The following is a 6,245-nucleotide window of genomic DNA, read 5'->3' on the forward strand; positions in this document are numbered from 1 at the left end:
AGCACGACCATCCTCTACCCCACCATAATCAATCCAGTCACCCAAGGGCCAAGCCACCCAAGGGCCAAGCCACGAAAGAGCAAGCATACATTATGAAAACCAGGATCTAAGGCAAACAAATAGAGTCTTTGATAAAATCAGGCCAGTAACTTCCTGTTTTGTCTAAGCTCCAACTTACCCCTTTCCTCTCTCATCCTGTTTATTAAGGCTTGAATATCCTTGACTCCTTTCTTCCCTTCCAAATCTCCTCCTCCTTGACTATGCCTATCTGGATTGATTTTTTGCTTCTCTATTATCCACTAAATTCAAGAATTCATTTCTATAATGTCTTGTTTTCTAATTTTTTAATAATTGTATGTCCTATCTCACCTTACTCTTTAAGGGCAGAGGAAATCCATTACACAGTTTTTATACCTGTCCTAGTAAGCAGTGAACAGCCAGACACACAGTAGGTGCAAAAGAAGTATCTAGGGCTAATGCCAAAAGTGTTTTAGAAAATAGTTGCATGGGAAGATGTAATAGTCAAACCATCCAGACCTATGCACACACAAAAAAACTGTAGCTGCACCATCCAGTATGGTAGCCACTAACCATAATGGGCTCCTGGAATTGTGGCTAGTATGCACTGAGATGTACTGTACATGTAAAATACTACACACTGGATTTTGAAGGCTTAGTATACAAAAAAGGAATATAAAATATCTCAGGATTTTAAAAGTTGATTACTTGTTGAAATGATAATATTTTGGATATATTGAGTTAAATAAAATATATTATTAAAATGAATTTCACCTCTTTTTACCTTTTTAAATGTGCTACTAGAAAATGTAAGATTATATACATGGCTTGTTTTATAGATATAAAACAAGGGCTATCCTATATGGCAACAAAATGTAATGTTTGAGGTCATTCTTTCCACAGGGCAGAAATTCATTATATTTCTACTAGACAAAATTGATATGCATTTCAATGGATAGCAATTAATTTGCATTACTTACAGTTTTCTACAACTTCTACCCTTACAGAGTTGTAAAATAGCCTAATCAATGTAATGGCATTCAATCAAAGGTGCACACCCCTATAGAATTAAATAATCCTGGGAGGGTCAGCTGGAAAATACCCAGCACTCCACTGAAAGGACATTCAGTTATCTTTTGCCCATTTCCAAGTCTTCAACAAGTTTTCCTAAGAGCATCTTTGTATATTCTTTTGTTACTGTCCTAAGTGATTGTAATAGGATTATTTTTTCTTTTCTAGTTAATATGGACAAAATATATTTGCAAAATGCACACTTAAGCCAGAAACCAATGCTTTAGGAATTATGAGGCCCCCAATAATAAAGTTAAAATGTTGGGAGTAAGGCAAATATTTTTAGAAATGTATAGAATATAATCAAACACATATGGATGATTGAAAATATTAGAAGTAAGTAATAGCATTTTGTCATGATCCCTTAGCTTATCATACTGTTGTTGAAAGGAACACAATTATAATTGAATGGAAGCCAGATTCTTTTCTACTTTTTAATTAGCTGGAAACAAAACCTGGCTGTTGGTTGACTGGATTTAGTACAACTTTTTCATTCCTTATTTTTGATTTTTCAAAGTGCTCTTTCTTTTTAAAGGAAATCAATTCTTCTTCTGTTTAAATAAAAGGACTTTTGAGACAGACTCGGAAAAAACGGTGGAGCACTCTTTTTACAATTCTGTATTTATTCACTTTGCTATGGAGATTGGCAAAAATTAATTAGTGGATGTCTGTTGAGAAATGGAACCCACAACCTATGAAGTAGGTAGGAAAAGTTGAACTTTTTTTTTTTTTTTTGGCTTAAAATCAGAAATTTATTTTCTCACAATTCTAAGAAGCTAGAAGCCTGAGATCAAGGTGTGGGCAGGGTTGGTTTCTCCTGAGGCCTCTGTCCTTGGCTTGTAGATGGCCATCTTCTCTCTGTGTCTTCACACATGGACCTCTGTGTGTATGTGTCGCTGTCCTAATCTCCTCCTCTTATAAGGACACGAGACATAAAGGATTAGGGCCCATCCTAACAACCTCAGATAACCTTAATCAGCTCTTTAAAGACTCTATTTCCAAATACAGTCACATTCTCATCTACTGGGGGTTAGGACTTCAATATACAATTTTGGAGGGACACCATTAGGCCATAACAGTTCACCCTCTCGCCCCCCAAAACCATGTCCTTCTCACATGCAAAATACAGTCACCCCATCCCAACATTCCCCCAAATCTGAGCACATTCCAACATCAACTCTTTTTTTTTTCACACATACACACTGTATTTCATTTTTACAAGGCATAAATAAACTGACACCAAGCATTGTAAGTGGATGACCACAACAGAAGCAACAATGATTGCAATTACCAAACACAAAACACACTTACACTATGTCATAATATTGACATTCAGTCCAGGAATCCTCCACTGTAACAGCTCCTTTACTTTGCAGTGAAAATTGATCTGTATATTTTTTGCCTCTGAGTCCTTGTGGGATTTTTTAATTATTATTCAAACAGAAAGTCACAAAAATTATATTCATCCTCATCAGTTCACTCAGTCCCATGTAATTAATTTTTTTTTCATTTTGATCTTTTGTTAGCACTTTTATGAATTCATCAGTTTTCCATTAGAGTTCTGAAAATGCTTATTCATTCAGTTCAGCAGTATAGGCAGTTACCAGAAACTTGTACTTGTCAGAGTCTTTTCCATGAATTCCTTGAGATGAAACCCTTTTATAGGAACATTTTTGCAAAAGCGTCAGAGTACACCCAGAACTGTCTGTAAATGACAAGACTTAAAAATGACCACGGTTAAAGATTTGATGAAAGTTCATAATGATACAATTGACAAGGAAATTTAGTTATTTCTGAGATATACATTTTAAAGTAATAACTAGAATTATGACTTATAACATTATACCAGAACATACAAGATTTTTAGAAACTTCATGTAGTGTCTGAAACATTTATATTAACATATTTCCATACAAATAACCCAAAGAAAGTTTAGTATTAGTTGTTTTTTGTTTGTTTGTTTGTTTATACTGCAGGTTCTTATTAGTCATCAATTTTATACACATCAGTGTATACATGTCAATCCCAAACGCCCAATTCAGCACACGACCATCCCCACCCCACTGCGGTTTTCCCCCCTTGGTCTCCGTGTTTGTTCTCTACATCTGTGTCTCAACTTCTGTCCTGCAAACCGGTTCATCTGTACCATTTTTCTAGTTTCCACATACATGCGTTAATATACGATATTTGTTTTTCTGTTTCTGACTAACTTCACTCTGTATGACAGTCTCTAGATCCATCCATGTCTCAACAAATGACTCAATTTCGTTCCTTTTTATGGCTGAGTAATATTCCATTGTATATAAGTACTACAACTTGTTTATCCATTAGTCTGTCGATGGACATTTAGGTTGCTTCCATGACCAGGCTATTGTAAATAATGCTGCAGTGAACATTGGGGTGCATGTGTCTTTTTGAATTATGGTTTTCTCCGGGTATATGCCCAGTAGTGGGATTGCTGGATCATATGGTAATTCTATTTTTAGTTTTTTAAGGAACCTCCATACTGTTCTCCATAGTGGCTGTATCAATTTACATTCCCACCAACAGTGCAAGAGGGTTCCCTTTTCTCCACAGCCTCTCTAGCATTTGTTGTTTGTAGATTTTCTGATGATGCCCCTTCTAACTGGTGTGAGGTGATACCTCATTGTAGTTTTGATTTGCATTTCTCTAATAATTAGTGATGTTGAGCAGCTTTTCATGTGCTTCTTGGCCATATGTATGTCTTCTTTGGAGAAATGTCTATTTAGGTCTTCTGCCCATTTTTGGATTGGGTTGTTTGTTTCTTTAATATTGAGCTACATGAACTGTTTATATATTTTAGAGATTAATCCTTTGTCCATTGATTCATTTGCAAATATTTTCTCCCATTCTGAGGGTTGTCTTTTTGTCTTGTTTATGGTTACCTTTGCTGTGCAAAAGCTTTGAAGTTTCATTAGGTCCCATTTATTTATTTTTGTTTCCATTACTCTAGGAGGTGGATTAAAAAAGATGTTGCTGTGATTTATGTCAAAGAGTGTTCTTCCTATGTTTTCCTCTAAGAGTTTGATAGTGTCCAGTCTTACATTTAGGTCTTGATTCCATTTTGAGTTTATTTTTGTGTATGGTGTTAGGGAGTGTTCTAATTTCATTCTTTTACATGTAGCTGTCCAGTTTTCTCAGCACCACTTATTGAAGAGACTGTCTTTTCTCCATTGTATACCTTTGCCTCCTTTGTCATAGATTAGTTGACCATAGATGTGTGGGTTTACCTCTGGGCTTTCTATCTTGTTCCATTGATCTATGTTTCTATTTTTGTGCCAGTACCATATTGTCTTGATTACTGTAGCTTTGTAGTATAGTCTGAAGTCAGGGAGTCTGATTCCTCCAGCTCCATTTTTTTCCTTCAAGACTGCTTTGGCTATTTGGGGTCTTTTGTATCTCCATACAAATTTTAAGATGATTTGTTCTAGTTCTGTAAAAAAAATGCCATTGGTAATTTGATAGGGATTGCATTGAATCTGTAGCTTGCTTTGGGTAGTACAGTCATTTCCACAATATTGATTCTTCAAATCCAAGAACATGGTATATTCTGTTTGTATCATCTTTAATATCTTTCATCAGTGTCTTATAGCTTTCTGCATACAGGTCTTTTGTCTCCCTGGGTAGGTTTATTCCTAGGTATTTTATTCTTTTTGTTGTGGTGATAAGTGGGAGTGTTTCCATAATTTCTCTTTCAGATATTTCATCATTAGTGTATAGGAATGCAAGAGATTTCTGTGCATTAATTTTGTATCCTGCAACTTTCCCAAATTCTTTTTGTTTTTTTGGTGAAATGATATCTCATTGAGTTATTTTTTTTAAACATCTTTATTGGAGTATAATTGCTTTACAATGGTGTGTTAGTGTCAGCTTTATAACAGAGTGAATCAGTTATACATATACATATGTTCCCATATCTCTTCCCTCTTGCATCTCCCTCCCTCCTACCCTCCCTATGCCACTCCTCTAGGTGGTCACAAAGCACCGAACTGACCTCCCTGTGCTATGTGGCTGCTTCCCACTAGCTGTCTATTTTACAGTTTTTTTTTTTTTTTTTACCATATTCTTGATTAGCTCTACTAGTTTCTCTGGTGGCATTTTTAGGATTCTCTATGTATAGTATCATGTCATCTGCAAACAGTGACAGTTTTACTTCTTCTTTTCCAATTTGTATTCCTTTTATTTCTTTTTCTTCTCTGATTGCTGTGGCTAGGACTTCCAAAACTATGTTGAATAATAGTAGTGAGAGTGGACATGTTGTCTCATTCGTGATCTTAGAGGAAATGCTTTCAGTTTCTCACCATTGAGAATGATGTTTGCTGTGGGTTTGTCATATATGGCCTTTATTATGTTGAGGTAGGTTCCCTCTATGCTCACTTTCTGGAACGTTTTTATCATAAATGGATGTTAAATTTTGTCAGAAGCTTTTTCTGCAACTATTGAGATGTTCATATGGTTTTTATTCTTCAATTTGTTAATATGGTGTATCACATTGATTGATTTGTATATATTGAAGAATCCCTTGGATAAATCCCACTTGGTCATGGTGTATGCTCCTTTTAATGTGTTGTTGGATTCTGTTTGCTAGTATTTTGTTGAGGATTTTTGCACCTATATTCATCAGTGATATTGGTCTGTAATTTTCTTTTTTTGTAGTATCTTTGTCTGGTTTTGGTATCAGAGTGATGGTGGCCAAATAGAATGAGTTTGGGAGCGTTCCTTCCTCTGCAATTTTTTGGAAGAGTTTGAGAAGGATGGGTGTTAGCTCTTCTCTAAATCTTTGATAGAATTCACCTGTGAAGCCATCTGGTTCTGGACTTTTGTTTGTTGGAAGATTTTTAATCACAGTTTCAATTTCATTACTTGTATTGGCCTGTTCCTATTTTCTATTCCTGGTTCAGTCTTGGAAGGTTATTACCTTTCTAGGAATTTGTCCATTTCTTCCAGGTTGTCCATTTTATTGGCATAGAGTTGCTTGTAGTAGTCTCTTAGGATGCTTTGTATTTCTGCGGTGTCTGTTGTAACTTCTCCTTTTTCATTTTTAATTTTATTGATTTGAGTCTTGTCCCTCTTTTTCTTTATGACTCTGGCTAATGGTTTATCAATTTTGTTTATCTTCTCAAAGAACCAGCTTT

The sequence above is a fragment of the Tursiops truncatus genome, chromosome X, assembly GCF_011762595.2.
Source record: "Tursiops truncatus isolate mTurTru1 chromosome X, mTurTru1.mat.Y, whole genome shotgun sequence".
NCBI lineage: Eukaryota > Metazoa > Chordata > Mammalia > Artiodactyla > Delphinidae > Tursiops > Tursiops truncatus.